Raw genomic sequence first — 22,186 nt, 5'->3', positions numbered from 1 at the left:
TAAGTCTTTAATCCATCTTGAATTAATTTTTGTATAAGGTGTAAGGAAGGGATCCAGTTTCAGCTTTCTACATATGGCTAGCCAGTTTTCCCAGCATCATTTATTAAATAGGGAATCCTTTCCCCATTGCTTGTTTTTGGCAGGTTTGTCAAAGATCTGATAGTTGTAGATATGCGGCATTATTTCTGAGGGCTCTGTTCTGTTCCATTGGTCTATATCTCTGTTTTGGTACCAGTACCATGCTGTTTTGGTTACTGTAGCCTTGTAGTATAGTTTGAAGTGAGGTAGCATGATGCCTCCGGCTTTGTTCTTTTGGCTTAGGATTGACTTGGCAATGCGGGCTCTTTTTTGGTTCCATATGAACTTTAAAGTAGTTTTTTCCAATTCTGTGAAGAAAGTCATTGGTAGCTTGATGGGGATGGCATTGAATCTATAAATTACCTTGGGCAGTATGGCCATTTTCAAGATATTGATTCTTCCAACCCATGAGCATGGAATGTTCTTCCATTTGTTTGTATCCTCTTTTATTTCATTGAGCAGTGGTTTGTAGTTCTCCTTGAAGAGGTCCTTCACATCCCTCATAAGTTGGATTCCTAGGTATTTCATTCCCTTTGAAGCAATTGTGGATGGGAGTTCACTCATGATTTGGCTCTCTGTTTGTCTGTTATTGGTGTATAACAATGCTTGTGATTTTTGCACATTGATTTTGTATCCTGAGACTTTGCTGAAGTTGCTTATCAGCTTAAGGAGATTTTGGGCTGAGACGATGGGGTTTTCTAGATATAAAATCATGTCATCTGCAAATGGACAATTTGACTTCCTCTTTTCCTAATTGAATGCCCTTTATTTCCTTCTCCTGCCTGATTGCCTTCTTTTATATATATATATATATATATACATACATGAAGACAGCCTTCTTGCGCTTACTGGACAGCACTTCAGCAGTGCAGTCGGGGACGATTTTAAACAGTGAAGTCACCGATATAAAGCACAAAAATGTAAAAACTAAATTGACTGAGGAAAGGTCACTTGTTTACAGTATGAGAGCTGAAAAATAGAGAATGTCACCTTGTTCAACTCAGTGGGGAACGTGTGCATTGGGTGACTCAAAATTTTCACTGTTCTACGAATGACCATAGAATCCCATAAACATTGATTGTTGGGGTTCAAATATGTTTTAGTGAGTAGGCGAATTTGCAAATACAGAATGTGCAAATAATGAGGATCAGCTGTATAGGTACTTACTACTAGTTAGTATTTGTTGAGTGCTTGCTAATGCCAGTATTTATTTTAGGTTTCAGAAATATATCAAGACAGTTAATTCTTATAAAAGCTCTATTAGGTAGGTATTGATATTTTCTCTATTTACATATTATGGGGAGAAGTTAAGTGAAGTTTTTCAATCCACAGCTGGTAAGTATCAGAGTAAGGATTGGAGCCAGGCAGAGTGGTTCCAGAGCCCACATAGTTATCCACAGTGCTATGCTGCCTTTTTTAAAAAAGTCCTTCTATTATTATTGTTCACATCTGGAGAACATTATCCTATCAATGATCTTTTTCAAAGGGGTGTTTTTATGGATCATTCCTTTATTCACTTAATTAGAGAAATGATTTCGTGTGTGCCTACTTTGTGCTGGCACTGTGAGGGTTTGGCAGTGAAGAAATACATGACTTCTGCCCTCACACAATTTCATTTAGCTTACAATTAGATAAGATAATATAAATTATATAGCTTAGGATTACAATTGGCTTTATATGATTTTAAAAATACAGATTAAGAGTGATTTAAACATGATAGAAATTGATTTTTCTTTTACATGAATAGAGTCTGGAGGTAGGTTGCTTAGAGCTGGTATGAAAACTCCACCATCATCAGTGACCCAGGCTGCTTCTATGTTGCTGCTCTGACATCCGCATGCTGCTCGTAGTTCAGAGCATCTGGTCTAAGCTCCAAGCATCCTGTCTGCATTGCAGCCAACAAAAAGGAAGGAAAGGGAAGAAGAGCACTTCTCTTAATGAGACTTGCTGTATGTTCCACTCACCTCACTCAGATCTCATTTGTCAGAACTCAGCTACCTGGTTACAACTAACTGCAGAGGAGGCTGGGGAATGTAGTCTGTTAGTTTGGTGGCAATATGCTCAACTAAAACCCAGAGTTCTACTTCTGTTCCCAAGGCAAAGGAGAAGAACTGCACACGGGAGGCAGTTAGCAAACCTCTACATATATGGAAACATTTTCTAAACTGCAGAGACCTTTATAAAATTAAAGATCTATTAGAGTGGGATAATGGCTGCATTTGTTTGATATTACATCTATTGTCTAATGGTTTTCAGTCTTCCCTTGTAGTAATTATTTTTCATTTAGAATCTAGAGTTGTCGTTTGATTTCTTCAGCAACTCCAGTATCCCTGAACTTATGCTCATCTTTTTGTTGTGCTTTGGGAAAAAGAAAGCTACATGACTTCATATATATTTTAGCATATATATTTGGGGGGTGCCCAAATCTGGGAGTGAACCAGGGACTTATTACATGAAAATTGTAATGTTCTCTTTGACATTATACATTACACAAAAATCTTTCAAAATACCTCCAAGAGGTGAATAATCTTTGGAGGATAGTTAAAGAATTAATATTATAATAAAGATTTTAAAAAGAACTTGTATAAAAAAACTGGGGAAAATGAAGACACTGTTTTGAATGGAGTTGATTCTTGCACTGTCCACATGGAAAAGGATGAAGCATTGAAGTACTTTAATTATGTAAAAATCTCAGATAAAAGTCATTTTATGTTTTCTTTTACATCTGTGTAACTTAGAAATTTCTTCAATTCTCCATTTTATTGTTTGTACATGTATCACTCAGTATCCTTGCAGGAAGCAGATAATACAATTAAAGGGATCAATTGAAATGAGTTTGATGGAGAGACTATTCACAAAGGCTGGGCATGGTTATGAGAACCAACAAGAAATGGTGACTACCTGAGGACTAGCATCAGTGGGAAGCTGTTAGAACTGTGAGGCCTGAAGCAGCAAGTGGAGAGGAAATGACTTTACTGAAAGCTGGTGAGAACTGTAGCCATGCCACAAGGCCCACCCAACATGAACTCTGGCCCTACATAGAGTAACACAGTCATTGTCAAACCAGAGCCTGGCAGAGAGAAAGAGGGAGTTGGACAGGAAAGGATGCAGAACATATCCCCCGATTTCTCCATCCTCCAGCTTTCTCTGATCTCCTGACGGTTCCCTATTATAGAATAGATCTATATGACAAATAAATAATAACCAGCCTCCGGGCATGGTGGCTCACTCCTGAAATCCCAGTACTTTGGGAGGCTGAGGCGGGCAGATCACGAGGTCAAGAGATCGAGACTATCCTGGCCAACACGGTGAAACTTCGTCTCTACTAAAAATACGAAAATTATCTGGGCGTGGTTGCATGTGCCTTTAGTCCCAGCTACTTGGGAGGCTGATGCAGGAGAATTGCTTGAACCTGGGAGGTGGAGGTTGCAGTGACCCGAGATTGCGCCACTGCACTGCAACCTGGTGGCACAGTGAGACTGCGTCAAAAAAAAAAAGAATAACCAGCACAACTTGTAAAGGTGATTGCAGTCATTTGAACAGACCCTATCTCAGTCATTATCACTGATTAAATAATGCCTGATGACATCAGTATTATGCATTAATATTCCCAATCTGGCTGCAGATTAGCTTTTCAAGTGAAAACTTCACACACATGCTTTTTATTTTGTTTTATTTTATTTTATTTTATTTTTTTGAAATGGAGTCTCACTCTGTTGCGCAGGCTGGAGTGCAGTGGAGCAACCTCGGCTCACTGCAACTTCTGCCTCCTGGGTTCAAGCCATTCTCCTGCCTCAGCTTCCCGACTAGCTGGGACTACTGGCACACACCACCATGCCCGGCTAATTTTTGCATTTTTAGTAGAGATGAGGTTTCACCATGTTGGCCAGGCTGGTCTCGAACTCCTGACCTCAAGTGATCTGCCTGCCTTGGCCTCCCAAAGTGCTGGGATTACAGGCATGAGCCATTGTGCCCGGCTGAGAGACATACTTCTAATGTTACAACACGTTATCTATTTTTGTTCTTTTGATTTTGGCTATACTTGTCCCTGAAAATGGCCATAGTTTTAGAAAATCATGCTAGTGTGTAAAGATGTTAGACATAGAACAAACGCACCTGTATTACTCGATTTCACTACCAGGATCCATCAGTTGGGTTCTCGCTGTGAATCCTTGTTCTATCACTTCAGTGTTAACTATGAGCTGATGGAATCAGTCATGGATGGCTTAGTTCGGGTTCAGGAAACTGCAAAATTCTCTGTTCCCAAATGGTTCTTCCATCTATTTTTTGCCATCACATTCTACCTGATGTGATATTCCTGCCATTAGATACCACTCTTCTAGACCAGAAAAACGTAGGGCCTTCTTTCTATTTTTTTTTTTTTTTTTTTTTTTTTTTTTTTTGAGACGGAGTCTCACTCTGTTGCCCAGGCTGGAATGCAGTGGCACGATCTCGGCTCACTGCAAGCTCCGCCTCCTGAGTTCACGCCATTCTCCTGCCTCAGCCTCCCAAGTAGCTGGGACTACAGGCGCCTGCCACCACACCCGGCTAATTTTTTGTGTTTTTTTAGTAAAGACGGGGTTTCACCGTGTTAGCCAGGATGGTCTCGATCTCCTGACCTTGTGATCCACCCGCCTTGGCCTCCCAAAGTGCTGGGATTACAGGCGTGAGCCACTGCGCCCGGCCAGGGCCTTCTTTCTAAAAGGAAGCCCACGATGCAAACTAGAAGGAGGGTAAGACCAATTTACCTTCTTCTATTAGCCAAGAGGTTTTTATGTTTTATTTTTTTCAGATTACTTGGTTTTCTTTTGACATGCTCAATGAAACAAATGTTGAGGAATCTTGGACAGGCAAGTTTGGGACACAGAGAACAAGCAAATAACTAGGCCAAAATGAGCTGGCAGTGCGAGTGGCCCGGAGACTTAGAGGAAGGAGGTCTGAGTAGGAGGTTTTCACATGTATTGTCAAACTTTTCTTATTTGAGCCTCATCATCAGCCAGTGGCTTACACACAAAATATAGTATTTCTTTTTTAAAAAGTTAAAGATTATAAAACAGACAAAACCAAACTGAAGCCCAGATAGGCTTAAGTAACTTACCAAGAAAAATGGCTCAGCAGGCCAGGCCAACAACAGGAAACCATAGATCTTCCCCATAATTGTTGTGTGGCTAAGGGCAGACCACTTTGCTATTCGTGGTTCATTTCCTTTTCCTCCTTGTGGTATAAAAGAGTCTTTGAGAAACACACAGTGAAAAGTTCTAGAAATTCTTTAAAAAAAAAAAACACCTTGCATAAAACATTAGTAACCTGGCTTTTTAGTCCTTTGACTTAAGCCCCCTAAGGCTTATCTTTCTTTCCCTCACTTAGCCTAGGCAAAACAATGGGAAAGGCAGGAAGAGAACTGGGAGAGAGTGACATTGAGGAGAGCTGGAGCCTGGGCTGAGGGGTGTTCAGGCACAGCCTCACACTCTTCCAAGAACCTCTGCTCCTTCTGATGCCTGGATTGCATTAGTCAGTTCTCCAGAGAAATAGAACTAATAGGATATATAGAGATACACACAAGAGGGGATTTATTATGGGAATTAGCTCACTTGATTATGGATGCTGAGAAGTCCCATGGTATGCCATCTGCAAGCTGGAGACCCAGGAAAGCCAGTGGGGTAATTCAGTATGAGTCCGAAGGCCTGAGAACCAGGGGAAGCCAACAATGGAACTCCCAGTCTGAGGCCAAAGGATTGGAAACTAGGGGGTGCTGGTGTAAGTCCTGGAGTCCTAAGGCCCAAGAACCAGGAGCTGTGATGTGCAAGGACAGGAGAAGATAGATGTCTCAAGAAGAGAGATAAAATTTGCCCTTTCTTTCTCCAACTTTCTGTTCTATTTGGGCCCTGAATAGATAAATGCTAATCACTTCTAGAAGCAACCTTACAGACACACCCAGAAATAATGTTTTACCAGGTATCCAGGTAACTTTGGTCCACTCAAGTTGACACATAAAATTAACTATCACACAGGACCTGACTAGCAAGGTCATTAACCACCCTGGTTTGCCCAGGACTGAGGAGCTTCTCAGGATATGGGACTCTTGGTGCTAAAACTAGGAAACTCCTAGGCAAACCAGGACCAATTGGTGACCCTATGCCTGTATTCTCTCCCTCTCTCTCTCTTTTCTTTTTTCCACCAAGACAGAGTCTCACTCTGTTGCCCAGGCTGGAATGCAGTGGTGCAATCTCAGCCCACTGCAACCTCCACCTCCCAGATGCAAGCGATTCTCTTGCCTCAGCCTCCCAAGTAGCTGGGATTACAGGCACGTACCACCATGCCCAGCTAATTTTTGTATTTTTAGGAGAGACAGGGTTTCACCATGTTGGCCAGGCTGGTCTCCAACTCCTGACCTCACGGGATCCGTCCAACTCGTCCTCCCAAAGTGCTGGGATTACAGGTGTGAGCCACTGTGCCCGGCCTCTTTTTTTTTTACACAAGTTAATTTTCAGTTTCTCCTCTAGCTTTAGAAAAGATCAGCGTTTCTTCATTAAGAACCACATGTATTTTGGTTTGCATTTAGGGGCTACAGGTATGAAAAACATATATTTTAAAATAATAAACTCATGCTCAGTAAGGTGAGATGCTCATAGTATAAAAGCATATCAGGAACAGAATATATCCTAGGAAATAGCAGACTCAACTCCAGCTGGAGCTTACACGGGGTTATAAATTCACTGAGAAGAATGGCTATGGAACTGCAAGCATTGTTGAAATTGTTATTTATCTTTTCACTACCCAATACCCCTCGCCCCACAGGCATGTAAAATTAAATTCACAGAAATTAAATCCCTCCACTGATGAAAAAGGCATCAGGGTGTAAAAAGAAGATTAATCTAGCAATCAAATACCTCGATGAATGTGCAGAGTGGCTTGGAAGTAAGCAGTAGTTAAAAACAAATGTAACAAAATATAAGATGGAATACTTCACATCACAGTTTTGGCTGAGGCTCCAAAGACTGAGAATAAATCAGTATCTGCCCAGTCACCACTGTGTGCCAAAGGAGGTGCTGGATTGCCTCTTCAGGACATGCTACATGGATGGAGAGAAGATTCCTTGGGGAGATTTGGTGTGTGCATAACCAGTCCCGCCAGCACTGGAGAAAGGAGGAGGCCTGCACAGGTTGTACACGATTCTTTCCACCTGGAAACTTGAAACATGTGCCCTGGAGTTGAGGATGCTTGGTTTAATGATACTGATCTACAGTTGAGAAAACAAAAAGGGCGAGACATACCTTCATGCAAGGCGAGGATCCATGAGTTTTCCTGTGAAGCAAGTGAGACCATTGGAGCTTGGTATAGGGGAGTGGACTCTTGGGGCCAACTTAAAAGTCATCTGGCTGACGAGCGCAGTAGCTCACGCCTGTAATCCCAGCACTTTGGGAGGCCGAGGGGGGCGGATTACGAGGTCAGGAGATCGAGACCACGGTGAAATCCCGTCTCTACTAAAAATACAAAAAACTAGCCGGGCGCGATGGCGGGCGCCTGTAGTCCCAGCTACTCGGGAGGCTGAGGCAGGAGAATGGCGTGAACCCGGGAGGCGGAGCTTGCAGTGAGCCGAGATCGCGCCACTGCACTCCAGCCTGGGTGACAGAGCGAGACTCCGTCTCAAAAAAAAAAAAAAAAAAAAAGTCATCCGACTGAGAGGGCTCTTTGAATGGCGATGGAACCCCAGTAGAGAGAGGCTGGGGTGGACTGCCAAATGCCCGGGAGATTAGAATTGAGGTAATTAGTGACTAACCAGAGAAAAACGACCTCTTCCTTTAAAAAATGTAAACTTCTGAGAAAACTTCCAAAGCACTCTGCCAGGGAAAGTACCAGCTCTAATCAACTCCCAAGCTCAGAGTGCTTCCATAATACCCACTTCTCCCCGGGCAGGCTTTGGAAGGGTTGGGAATGCTGACAAGGATACTAGCAGAGGAAGTAAAGCTAGTTGGTGAGAAGGAGGGAGAGCAAAAGCTGACCCTTCACATCCCCTCTCATCCCAGACAATGCACAAAGCCTTCCAGGTATAAATGGTTTCAAGCTGGGATAGAGGAAAATCTCTACATTAGATAAAAGTTGGAAATTCTAGTGATTTAATACTACTCTATGTTTTAATTATTCAAATATAACTTATTGGGATAGAAGATGATTGGAGTAATCTTGAAAATTATGGAAAAGTTATAGGATCAGTCCAATATTTAATCCAAGGAAGAAACAAGATCTTATAATGGGTTTAAAGGGACTCGCGTGAGTGTGTGTGTGTGTGTGTGTGTGTGTGTGTGTGTGTGTAGTTGAGGAAGAGGAAGTGCACCTATTGAGCTCAGCCTGTTTAATAACAGCTGGAATTTACAAAATGCCTACTACATGCTTGGTACTGTTATTTTACATGTGATAAGTCATTTAATGTTCACAGAAAATCTGTGAAACAGGTGTTATAATTACCCTCTTTTTACAGATGATGAAATTGAGACTGAGAGGTTAAATAATTTGCCAAGGCCAGACAATAAGTGGAGAATCTGAGGTTTAAACCTAGGAGTATATAGCTCAGGAGTTCATGCTCCTAATCACACTATGCTTTGCTTATTATCTGAGAAAATGGCTACAAAAAGATGCCGTGGGACTCACAGAAAAGGGACTTTTGAATGAGCAAGTTAGAACAATGGTCTAGAAGCAGCAATTGGAGGATCCAAGTACCAGCACTTTGGATCTCCAACTGGAACTTGGGTTCAAAATTATTCTGGGGCTGCAGTGGGTCTCCACTCCCAGGGAGCTCTCAGTTGACCTGGCATGGTGGGCTACCACTTCTTAATAATAGAGAAGACGTTCTTAAAGGTGGGCCCATTTAGGGTTTTTCGTTTTAAACATTACCTAATCTGTTTTGTCGTTGTGGTTTTGAATTATTTTGTTTCTGCTCTGGCCCCACTATCTGGGTAACTTTCTTTCCTGAGTCAGCAAGGGGCTAATGTTAAAAGCCATCATAATTATTTAATCATGATCCCCTTTTAACTCCAAAATGACACTGAACTGAAAAGCTTTTCTGATTAAGTATCTACTAAATACCATATTTCATTTATAGTGCTCACCTTTGTATGCAAGGAATATAGACATCACAGCTCAGGAATGGGCTCAAAACCATTTTATCTGATTAATTATTCTGATAAAGACTTGATTCCCATAATAAATTGGACATAGTGGAGAATACATTCATGAAAAAAGTGGGTAGATAAATTTTTGCACAGAGTTTAATTTTCCAATTTTGAAAGTCAGAGAATACAAAGTAAATTTTCATGAACTGTATTACCTTCTCATGCTTTTTACATTCCTAAAATACAGTGGAAGCTATTTTATTGCATGAATGCAAAATTAATGTCAAAATAATGAGGTTGCATTGAGGCTTACAGCAGGAAAACTAAGGAACTCAAATAATTTTTTCCTATCCTGTTCATTCTGGCCATAGCACCTAAAGTGCTCCATACCCTCCTGCCAGTCAGCTGTGAGAAAAAGGTGGCTGCAAATAGTGAGGAATCAGAGAAAAAAGGTAAGATTGTGAAGTCGAGTTAAAGTTACCTAGGAGTGGCCTGAGTTCTCCTCCTCTCTCGCTGTCACCTTTACCTTCCAACTTGGAGTTAATTGCTTAAAAGAATAAAATTTGGATAGGTTCAATAGGAAATTCAAGTTTTTCTAAATTAATTTTTTTATCATATTAATATTTGCATGTAGTTAAAATGCAAATCATATAAAACCTCATATAACAGTCTAAATTGGGTCAAAAATTTCAATTGGGTAGAATATAGGGTTGCAGTATTGTAAACTTAACATAATTGGGGTGAGTCTAGCTCAGAGCACGGGAACCCACCACCAATTCCTTCAGTTACACTGAAATTCATAATATTGTGAGGTGTGTGGTCAAGGGGTTTTCCTGAAGTTCTAAATGTCATGATTAAAAGCAGAAATTTCCCTCTCACCTTTTCATACTTCCCATCCATAATCTGTTTCAATATTTTGAACTCTTCCTACTAGTATTGACATTTTTAGATAATAATTCAGATAATTCTAATAGATGTATAGGTATCTGCAAGAGAGGCATTTAATTTTAATTAATGGCATAATGCATAGATAATTTGTATTTTTAGATAATATTTTGGAATAACTAAAGAGAGTTATATGGTTGTGATATGTGAATATTATTTACTGAAGTTAAGTAATATGATATAATTACGGTTTCTTTCTTGTATAATTTTTTTTTTTTTTTTTGAGACGGAGTGTCTCTCTGTCCCCCAGGCTGAGTGCAGTGGCGCGATCTCAGCTCACTGCAAGCTCCGCCTCCCGGGTTCAGGCCATTCTCCTGCCTCAGCCTCCCGAGCAGCTGGGACTACAGGCACCTGCAACCAGGCCTGGCTAATTTTTTGTATTTTTAGTAGAGAGGGGGTTTCACCGTGTTAGCCGGGATGGTCTCGATCTCCTGACCTCGTAATCCGCCCCCCTCGGCCTCCCAAAGTGCTGGGATTACAGGCGTGAGCCACAGCGCCCGGCCTGTTTCTTGTATAATTTTTAATTAAATTTTTATACTTATTCAGTTTTTCATATGTTTATCCTCAATTCTTTCCACACATACCATCAGATCTTTCATATATCAATTTATTTTCCAAATGCTCAAATATATCAGAATATCATCTATCTATAATGTAAATTTAAGCTTACCTTTAGTGGCAATTAATTAATATTAGATTTGCTGTACTCTATTGTTATAACTACCCCCTCCCCGCCCAAAAAATGAGTCAGAAAACAACAGGCACTAGTCAGTTTTAGAGTTTTATTCCATTAAATGACTGGGAAAAGTTCATTGCTTAATGTATATTTTAACTACCTTAGACTATTGTTTTAGTTTTTGAAATTAGAATAAAAATAAAATTTTACTCTTGAAAGAGACTTCATTCATTCACTTATTTATTTTTTTAACAGATGTATTCAACAGATTTTTGTGTGTGTGTAGGTAACCTGTTTTTATTTTTTTATTTTTATTTTATTTTTCCAACAGATTTTTTAAACACTTATTCAACAGCTTTTGATCTACCAAAATGGCAGTTTCATGTGATTCAAATTAATGCTGTGAGTCTGGTACTCTGCTAGGCACTTGGTCGTAACAGTCTTATTCCGTCTCTCACTTTACATAGGGGAAGGAAAAACAAAGCTATCTATTGATAAAGATTATTTATTTTAAGAACAATAAAGAGTAATGCATTTCTAAGAGCTAAACAAAAATTTGATTGTTAGTACACGCATTAGAGGTTTACTTTCTGCAGCTTTATGGTTCCAAAGGCATTTCCTGATACTTGACTGTTCTAAATTTGAGCATGTTGCTGAAGTTCTATGTGATAGGTACTTAAAAGATGAAAAAAAAAAAAACCTCCCTAAAGTATAAACAAATAAAAACATTATAAAGTGGGAGAGTCTGAAATCATGCCTATTTATTTGCATGTTAACGTGGAAAAGTCTTTAGCCTCCTGGGTAAATATTCATTATCTTAATTGGCTCCTGGCTAGTTAAGTCTTCAGGAGGATAAAAAAAAATAGCCTGTGGGTTAAATATATTTGCAGGGAAGTAAGAACTTTGAAATGAAATGAAATGTTGAATGAAAGCAACATCTGAATTTCACTCTGAAACCAGAAAATCTAATACAGTAGTAATGATTTAGTCATGCTGCTTTTTCCAGGAATGATCAACAAAAGAGGGGAAGTCAAGTCCTACCTTGAGCCCTGGAATTCAATAAAAAAATAAAGCATAAGAGCTGAAAAAGGAATCAGAACTATATTATTTGGAAGCACAGATTGGTAAGAGAAAGTCCAAACAGAGGAGTGTGAAGAGGAATGGAAAGAAACAAAACTGTTCCATTAAAAAGGTGTTTAAGGGGCTTATTCTCCCTCAGTGTGCATGCATATAAATTCCATTAGTGTTAATAGGACCTAAATGCATAACTCAAGAGGAGAATAGAGTGACTTGTATACATATGGTTACATGAAGTCTAGGAAAAGTCTATTAAAAACGACAAAGGGTAGTTTAGGAGTCTAACAGACTTATAGTTATCTGCAAGAGAGGCATTTAATTTTAATTAATGGCATAATGCATTTTTCTTTTACTAAGGCTCCCCCCAAAAAAACCCATGAAAATGACAAAGGGAAAATAATTTTAAATAACCCCAAACTTAGCTCTCAAAATCATGGCTTAATGCTAAGGAATATATTCTTGCACTCCAGGTGGTAAAGTTGATCCCTTGTGCAAGGTTTATAATTTACATTCAAATTGGAATATTGAGTTGTATAGAGAATTCAGCTCATTATTCCCAGCCTTCACTGTGTGTGTGTGTGTGTGTGTGTGTATGTCTGTGTGTATGTGTGTGTGTGACAGAGAGAGAGAGAGAGAGAGACAGACAGACAGAGAGAGAGAGACAGTGACAGAGATAGAGAGGTTGATTTCCATAGAAACTAAACTCTAGTCTTTGGTTATTTACAAAAGGGAGCATAATCAAGCCAGATTTTAAAAAATACTTAATAGTGCACAAAGTAATAGATGGAAATCTATTGAGGGAGAAATCTGTTTCTGGGAGAATAATTTGAGATTTCTTTGCGTAGTTAATATAGTTTCAAGTAAAGAATAAGGTTCTTTATCCAAAAGAGATAGAAAACTAAGGATATCTTTCTTTATAGAGAAAAGCTGGGGGTTACAAATAAATAAATTTAAATAATATTTATTACTTACTTCTTTTTTTTTTTTTTTTTTTTTTGAGACAGAGTCTCACTCTCTCTCCCAATCTGGAGTGCAGTGGCGCCATCTCGGCTCACTGCAAGCTCCGCCTCCCGGGTTCACGCCATTCTCCTGCCTCAGCCTCCCGAGTAGCTGGGACTACAGGCGCCCGCCACAACACCCCGCTAATTTTTTGTATTTTTAGTAGAGACGGGGTTTCACCGTATTAGCCAGGATGGTCTCGATCTCCTGACCTCGTGATCCACCTGCCTCGGCCTCCCAAAGTGCTGGGATTACGGTTGTGAGCCAACCCACCCGGCCTATTACTTATTTCTTATAAGCCATAAGAACGTTGAAACAGGCCGGCGATCTCACGCTTGTATCCAGCACTTGGAGCCGAGCGGTGGATCACGGTCAGGATCGAGACCACGGTGAACCCGTCTCTATTAAATACAAAATTAGCGGGTTGGGCGTAGTCCAGCTACTCGAGAGGCTGAGGAGAATGGCGTAACCCGGAGCGGCTTGCAGTGAGCGAGATGCACTCCACCTGGTGAGAGAGCGAGACTCCGTCTCAAAAAAAAAAAAAAAAAAAAAAAAAAAAAAAAAAAAAAAAAAAAAAAAAAAAAAAAAAAAGTGAAAAGAGTTATAATCCTCCACTTTATTCTTCATAATTCTATGTGCATTAAATAGGTGCTCAAACACTTACATAAAGAAGAATGCATGAACATGAGGGTGGAGTTGAAGAAAATGCAATGTCTTACCTGAAGTGCCTTCTTTGAAGTGTCTTATCTATCCTCTGCATTTGGAAAAAGTTGAATTTAGCACTGAAAAATGCTTTAGCGGGAAATTGAATGCCTAAGAATTTATATGATCTCTTTTCTAGTAAAAGGAACTACATTTAGGAAGAAGAACGTGAGTGAATTCTCTTTGGGGTGAATTTAATAAGAAGCAGATCTTAGAGGGACTCAATATCACACACGTGCATTACACTTTAATCTTCATTCTGTGATGTTTCCAATATTATGGCACTGAATCATACTTCTTGCTGTGAAGAAGTAAGTCTCTAATATTGCTATCTTATTCCCATTCACTTTGTTTTTAGTCATTTTAAAGGGTTCTTTATATTTTAGGATCTAATACAGCATGATCTTTTTTGAAATAAAAGGTGTATAAAATTTTCACCTACTAGCACCAGGGGTGTGTGTGTATGTGTGTGTGTTTGTGTGTGTGTGTCTGTGATTACATATCTATGATTGTTACCATAAGATAGCTCCAAGTTAAGAAAAGTTAACTATGAGAAGTCTAAGAAGACCATACAGTGCGTAGTGCCATTTCTTTACTGACGATAGTGCCTATCAGGTAGTACCAGAGAGGTGAATTTAAGTTTAATGTAAATACTTATTAGCACAGGGAATGTAGGGATAGAAGGTGGGGATGGGAAGCCAAAAACTCTCTCAATACAGTGGGAGGCAGGTGAGCTGTATAGCATAAATGAGGAAATTTATTATGAGGAATTGTACTTATTTGCCCTTACTTTTAATGGCAGAAACCGCAATTACTTTTGCACCAACCTAATAAAAGGGCTCTGCAATACCAAGTGTGGTAGGTACATTGTTGCAACCACTTTGAAAAACTGGGTGGCAGTATCTATTAAAGTTGAACATTTGCAAATCATGTGAACCAGCCATCTCACTTCTAGGTACATAAGCAACAGAAATGTTCAGATATTTGCCAAAAGACTCAGGCAAGTGTGTTATAACAACATTTCTAATAACCAAAAAACTAGACTCAACCCAAATACTCATTAATAATAAGATGGGTAAATAAATTGTGTTATATCAAGTAAAGAAATATGTATAGTAACAGAAATAATAAATGAACTATAGCCATCTGCAAAAATATGAATGAATCTCACAAACATAGTATTGAGCAAAGAAGTCAGATAAAGACAAGTCAGTATTGTTTAATTTTATTTATGGAAGGTTAATAAGAAGCAGATCAAATTAAACTAGTAGGTCTCCAATAGGAAAAAGGAGAGGGATTGCAACTGTTTCTTCATCTGGGTACAGGTTACACAGGAGTGTTCATTTTGTAAAAAGCTATAAAGCTGTACACTTACATTTTGTGCAGTTTTCTGTTTTTGTATGTGTGTTAACCTTCAATAAAAAATTTACCCTCCTTCTCAAATAAGTATAGATTTTGTAGATTCTTGAAAGCTACCTATAGGGGCAGAACTTCAGGAAGACAAGGTGATGCAGAGCTTTAAATAGGAAGAAAAACTGGGGGAAGTGTGCAGCCGATGCCTCCAATCTGAAATCACTTAGGGGGATAGAATTTGTATTTGGGTAAAATCTTAGGTCATGATAAATCACAATATAGATTGATATTCAAAAGATCTGAGGAGACTTAAGCTTGAGTCAGAATAGACACAAATAAGCATCTGGTAATTTGTCTGATAATGGATATCAAATAAGACCAAAGGCAGGGACAGGCTGGAATGCCAGAGTTTAAAAACTAAACTTTTGAGGTAGGAGCAGTTTGTCACAGAGTAGCTTAGAATGGTCTGCCAAACTCTGCTTGGGTTTAAATGACTCTTGTCCAGGAGTGAGAGTGTGGCAACTTTATATGGGTTATAATTATATAAAAGGCTAGAGAGAAAACTACATGATGTAACATTTTATTTATAAGTCATTTACTCATATATAGTCATGCCCTGTATGTGAAAATCTCATTTTTCAAACTATGCTGTGACTTCTACATGTAAAACATGGTGTAACAAATACACCGGCTTTTATTTACTCATTTAATTCTTAGTCTCCCATCAATGTAGGGTTATAATTAAGACTGACAAAGACCCAAAATAAAATTCTTACTGATTTATGGATTGTTTGTGCCTTAGTCCATTCAGGCTGCTATGACAAAAAGACCATAGGCTGGGTGGCTTAAACAGCATTTATTTCTCACAGTTCTGAAGGCTGGGGAGTTCTAGATCAAGATGCTGGCAGATTTGGTGTCTGGTAAGGGCCTGCTTCCTAGTTCATGGACTGCTGTCTTCTCCCTGTGTCCTCACATGGTGGAAGGGGCAAGGGAGCTCTCTGAGGTCTCTCCTGTAAGGGCACTAATCCCATTCATGAGGGCTGCATCCTCGTGGTCCAATCACCTCCCAAAGGCCCCAGTGTCTATTATCATTGCACTGGGGGCTAGGATTTCAACGTATGTATTTTGAAGAGCTACAAATATTCAATCCATAACACTATATAAAGAGAAGCAATAATAAAAGCTAACAATTATGGAGTAGTTGCTATATACCAGGCACTGTTCCCAATACTTTACATATATTATTTAATCATCACAGCTAGTATGAAACTTAGAGGAAAAGGCACACAGTAGTAAAGGACAGAGCCAGGGCTCAAGGCCAGGGTAGTCTGACTTCAATCTTTCTGCTGTGTTATTCTGTCAACTATATTTAGCCATCAGGCATAAAAATGCTTCGAAATCTCAATGAACGTGGCTGTAGGTTTCCCTTAGTTCAGCCCTCAGCAAAAAGAGGTTACCCTTACACCATACTAGGCCTCTTTTCAATTATGAGAGCTGGAGCATATCCACAGAGAGTGGGCAGAGGTAGATGGGTAGGGCAGTGGGAGATTTTTCACTCCCGGAAAGACTAGGTGACCAGCTGGCAAAGACAATATAGTACACAGCTCTCACACACTTGAATAGTGCCCCTTACAGTAAGATTCTTTCTCTGTGCTACCAGGTTTCAGCTCTTCCCACTCCTGAAAGGTAAGCTTGTTTCCCCTTTTATCATTCTTGGTGCAAGCTCCAGTAGCTTAATTTATTTCCCCAGTAGTCCATAAAAATAGAGCCCAAAATTTTCCTCTTTTTGGGAGAACAAAGAGGGGTGAGTCTTTTTTTTTTTCTTTTTTTTGAGACAGAGTCTAGCTCTGTTGCCCAGGCTGGAGTGCAATGGCATGGTCTTGGCTCACTGCAAGCTCCACCTCCTGGGTTCAAATGATTCTCCTGTCTCAGCCTCCCAAGTAGCTGGAACTACAGGCGCTCGCCATCAGGCTGGGCTAATTTTTATATTTTTAGTAGAGAGGGGGTTTCTCCATATTGGCCATGCTGGTCTCGAACTCCTGACCTCGTGATCTGCCCTCCTTGGCCTCCCAAAGTGTTGGGATTACAGGTGTGAGCCACCGCGCCTAGCTGAGGGGTGAGTTTTTAAACATAATTTCTTCTCTACTTTTCAGGAAAGAGTTTAACAATTCACGGTTGCGCAGTAGTGCTAGCGGCTTTGTGGTTTGGTCCTCAGACCCGGCAGCCGCCACTGGTGATGAGCTGCTAGGAAGCCCCTGTGGGCGAGCTCCTTGGAGCTTGAACCCACTGTCACCCTTCTGACTCACCGGCAAAAAAAAAAAAAAGAAAAAAAAAAAGATGAAGCAGGTCGTCCAGGAAAGTTCTTCATTGGTGGGCTTAATACGGAAACAAATAAGAAAGCTCTTGAAGCAGTATTTGGCAAATATGGACGAATAGTGGAAGCACTCTTGATGAAAGACCATGAAACCAACAAATCAAGAGGCTTTGCTTTTGTTAGCTTTGAAAGCCCAGCAGACGCTAAGGATGCAGCCAGAGACATGAATGGAAAGTCATTAGATGGAAAAGCCATCAAGGTGGAACAAGCCACCAAACCATCATTTGAAAGTGGTAGACGTGAATTGCCTCCACCTCCAAGAAGTAGAGGCCCTCCAAAAGGTCTTAGAGGTGGAAGAGGAGGAAGTGGAGGAACCAGGGGACCTCCCTCATGGAGAAGACACATGGATGATGGTGGATAGTCCATGAATTTTAACATGAGTTCTTCCAGGGGACCACTCCCAGTAAAAAGAAGACCACCACCAAGAAGTTGGGATCCTCCTCCTAAGAGATCTGCATCTTCAGGACCAGTTCGCAGCAGCAGTGTAATGGGAGGAAGAGCTCCTGTGTCACGTGGAAGATACAGTTAGGGAGGTCCACCTGGAAAGGAACCGCTGCCCTCTCATAGAGATGCTTATTTGTCCCCAAGAGATGATGGGTATTCTACAAAAGACAGCTCTTCAAGCAGAGATTACCCAAGTTCTCATGATACGAGAGGTTATGCACCACCACCATGAGATTGTACTTACCGTGATTATGGTTATTTCAGTTCACGTGATGACTATCCATCAAGAGGCTATAGCGATAGAGATGGATATAGTCGTGATCATGACTATTCCGATCATCCAACTGGAGGTTCCTACAGAGATTCATATGAAAGTTATGGTAACTCACATAGTGCTCCACCTACACGAGGCCCCCCCAATCTTATGGTGGAAGTGATGATTATAGCAGTTCACGTGATGGATATGGTGGAAGTTACTCAAGCAGCCAAAGTGATCTCTAATCAAGTGGTCATGATCGGGTTGGCAGTCAAGAAAGAGGGCTTCCCCCTTCTATGGAAATCCTCCATGTGATTCCTACGGCAATTGAGGCTGTGGAGCACCAAGAGGTGGTGGCAGTGGAGGAAGCCGATCTGATAGAGGGGGAGGCAGAAGCAGATACTAGAAACAAACAAAACTTTGGACCAAAATCCCAGTTCAATGAAACAAACAAAAAGTGCAAACTATTCTGTCATAACTACCCAAGGACTACTTAAAGGAAAAATTGTGTTACCTTTTTAAAATTCCCTGTTAAGTTCCCCTCCATAATTTTTATGTTCTTGCGAGGAAAAAAAGTAAAACATGTTTAATTTTTTTGACTTCTTTTATTTTTTTAAATTATACTTTAAGTTCAAGGGTACACGTGCACAACGTGCAGGTTTGTTACATAGGTATGCATGTGCCATGTTGGTTTGCTGCACCCATTAACTCGTCATTTACATTAGGTATTTCTCCTAATGCTATCCCTCTCCCTGTCCTCCACCCCCCAAAAGGACCCGGGGTGTGATGTTCCCCGCTCTGTGTCTAAGTGTTCTCATTTTTCAATTCCCACTTATGAGTGAGAACATGCGGTGTTTGGTTTTCTGCCCTTGTGATAGTTTGCTCAGAATGATGGTTTCCAGCTATGTCCATGTCCCTGCAAAGGACATGAACTCATCCTTTTTTATGGCTGCATAGTATTCCATGGTGTATATGTGCCACATTTTCTTAATCCAGTCTATCATTGATGGACATTTGGGTTGGTTCCAAGTCTTTGCTATTGTGAATAGTGCCACAATAAACATACGTGTGCATGTGCCTTTATAGTAGCATGATTTATAATCCTTTGGGTATATACCCAGTAATGGGATCGCTGGGTCTAACGATATTTCTAGTTCTAGATCCTTGAGGAATTGCAACACTGTCTTCCACAATGTGTGAACTAGTTTACACTCCCACCAACAGCATAAAAGCATTCCTATTTCTCCACATCCTCTCCAGGACCTGTTGTTTCCTGACTTTTTAATGATTGCCATTCTAACTGGTGTGAAATGGTATCTCATTGTGGTTTTGATTTGCATTTCTCTGATGACCTGTGATGATGAGCATTTTTTCATGTGTCTGTTGGGTGCATAAATGTCTTCTTTTGAGAAGTGTCTGTTCATATCCTTTGCCCACTTTTTGATGGGGTTGGTTGTTTTTTTCCTGTAATTTGTTAAGTTCTTTGTAGATTCTGGATATTAGCCCTTTGTCAGATGGGTAGATTGCAAAAAGTTTCTCCCATTCTGTAGGTTGCCTGTTCACTCTGATGATAGTTTCTTTTGCTGTGCAGAAGCTCTTTAGTTTAATTAGATCCCATTTGTCAATTTTGGCTTTTGTTGCCATTGCTTTTGGTGTTTTAGTCATGAAGTCCTTGCCCATGCCTATGTCCTGAATGTGTTGCCTAGGTTTTCTTCTAGAGTTTTTATGGTTTTAGGTCTAACATTTAAGTCTTTAATCCATCTTGAATTAATTTTTCTGTAAGGTGTAAGGAAGGGATCCAGTTTCAGCTTTCTACATATGGCTAGCCAGTTTTCCCAGCACCACTTATTAAATAGGGAATCTTTCCCCATTTCTTGTTTTTGTCAGGTTTGTCAAAGATCAGATGGTTGTAGATGTGTGGTGTTATTTCTGAGGCCTCTGTTCTGTTCCATTGTTCTATATATCTGTTTTGGTACCAGTACCATGCTGTTTTGGTTACTGTAGCCTTCTGGTATAGTTTGAAATCATGTAGCGTGATGCCTCCAGCTTTGTCCTTTTGGCTTAGGATTGTCTTGGCTATGTGAGCTCTTTTTTGGTTCCACATGAACTTTTAAGTAGTTTTTTCCAATTCTGTGAAGAAAGTCATTGGTAGCTTGATGGGGATGGCATTGAATCTATAAATTACCTTGGGCAGTATGGCCATTTTCACAATACTGATTCTTCCTATCCCTGAGCATGGAAAGTTCTTCCATTTGTTTGTGCCCTCTTTTATTTCGTTGAGCAGTGGTTTGTAGTTCTTCTTGAAGAGGTCCTTCACATCCCTTGTAAGTTGGATTCCTAGGTATTTTATTCTCTTTGTAGCAATTGCAGTTGTGAATGGGAGTTCACTCATGATTTGGTTCTCTGTTTGTCTGTTATTGGTGTATAGGAATGCTTGTGGTTTTTGCACATTGATTTTGTATCCTGAGACTTTGCTGAAGTTGCAAATCAGTTTAAGGAGATTTTGGGCTGAGACGATGGGGTTTTCTAAATATGCAATCATGTCATCTGCAAACAGGGACAATTTGACTTCCTCTTTTCCTAACTGAATACCCTTTATTTTTTTCTCTTGCCTGATTGCCCTGGCCAGAATTTCCAACACTCTGTTGAATAGGAGTGGTGAGAGAGGGCATCCCTGTCTTGTGTCAGTTTTCAAAGGAATGCTTCCAGTTTTTGCCCATTCAGTGTGATATTGGCTGTGGGTTTGTCATAAGTAGCTTTTATTATTTTGAGATATGTTCCATCAATACTTCGTTTATTGAGAGTTTTTAGTATGAAGTGCTGTTGAGTTATGTTGAAGGCCTTTTCTGCATCTATTGAGATAATCATGTGGTTTTTGTCGTTGGTTCTGTTTATGTGATGGATTACATTTATTGATTTGTGTATGTTGAACCAGTCTTGCATCCCAGGGATGAAGCCGACTTGATCGTGGTGGATAAGCTTTTGGATGTGCTGTTGGATTTGGTTTGCCAGTATTTTATTGAGGATTTTCACGTCAATGTTCATCAGGGATATTGGTCTAAAATTCTCTTTTTTTGTTGTGTCTCTGTCCGGCTTTGGTATCAGGATGATGCTGGCCTCATAAAATAAGTTAGGGAGGATTCCATCTTTTTCTATTGATTGGAATAGTTTCAGAAGAAATAGTACCAGCTCCTCTTTATGCCTCTGGTAGAATTCGGCTGTGAATCCTTCTGGTCCTGGACTTTTTTTGGTTGGTAGGCTGTTAATTATTGCCTCAATTTCAGAGCCTGTTATTGGTCTATTCAGAGATTCAACTTCTTCCTGGTTTAGTCTTGGGAGGGTGTATGTGTCCAGGAATTTATCCATTTCTTCTAGATTTTCTAGTTTATTTGCACAGAGGTGTTTATAGTATTCTCTGATGGTAGTTTGTATTTCTGTGGGATCGGTGATGATATCCCCTTTGTCATTTTTTATTGCATCTATTTGATTCTTATCTCTTTTCTGCTCTGTTAGTCTTGCTAGCAATCTATCAATTTTGTTGATCTTTTCAAAAAAACGGCTTCTGGATTTGTTGATTTTTTTGAAGGGTTTTTTGTGTTTCTATCTCCTTCAGTTCTGCTCTGATCTTAGTTATTTCTTGCCTTCTGCTAGCTTTTGAATGTGTTTGCTCTTGTTTCTCTAGTTCTTTTAATTGTGATGTTAGTGTGTCAATTTTAGATCTTTCCTGCTTTCTCTTGTGGGCATTTAGTGCTATAAATTTCCCTCTACACACTGCTTTAAATGTGTCCCAGAGATTCTGGTATGTTGTGTCTTTGTTCTCATTGGTTTCAAAGAACATCTTTATTTCTGGCTTAATTTCATTATTTACCCAGTAGTCATTCAGGAGCAGGTTGTTCAGTTTCCATGTAGTTGTGTGGTTTTGAGTGAGTTTCTTAATCTTGAGTACTAATTTGATTGCACTGTGGTCTGAGAGACAGTTTGTTGTGACTTCTGTTGTTTTACATTTGTTGAGGAGTGCCTTACTTCCCACTATGTGGTCAATTTTGGAATAAGTGTGATGTAGTGCTGAGAAGAATGTATATTCTGTTGATTTGGGCTGGAGAATTCAGTAGATGTCTATTAGGTCTGCTTGGTGCAGAACTGAGTGCAAGTCCTGGATATTCTTGTTAACC

At 39.9% G+C, this 22,186-nt stretch overlaps 1 long non-coding RNA gene and 1 pseudogene across 1 annotated transcript; both read left to right on the top strand.

Moving 5' to 3' along the window:
- The first annotated feature begins 1,378 nt into the window (after positions 1–1,378).
- Positions 1,379–17,250, top strand: LOC115836645. The gene is made up of 3 exons (XR_004031644.1): positions 1,379–1,413; positions 6,877–7,394; positions 17,094–17,250. It is a non-coding gene; the product is annotated as an uncharacterized LOC115836645 (long non-coding RNA).
- A 125-nt stretch (positions 17,251–17,375) lies between these two features.
- On the top strand, positions 17,376–18,420 carry LOC100590914 (annotated as a pseudogene).
- The last annotated feature ends 3,766 nt before the right edge of the window (positions 18,421–22,186 follow it).

This window comes from Nomascus leucogenys, chromosome 9 (genome assembly GCF_006542625.1).
Source record: "Nomascus leucogenys isolate Asia chromosome 9, Asia_NLE_v1, whole genome shotgun sequence".
NCBI lineage: Eukaryota > Metazoa > Chordata > Mammalia > Primates > Hylobatidae > Nomascus > Nomascus leucogenys.
This window is presented reverse-complemented; position numbering and strand designations above follow the sequence as displayed.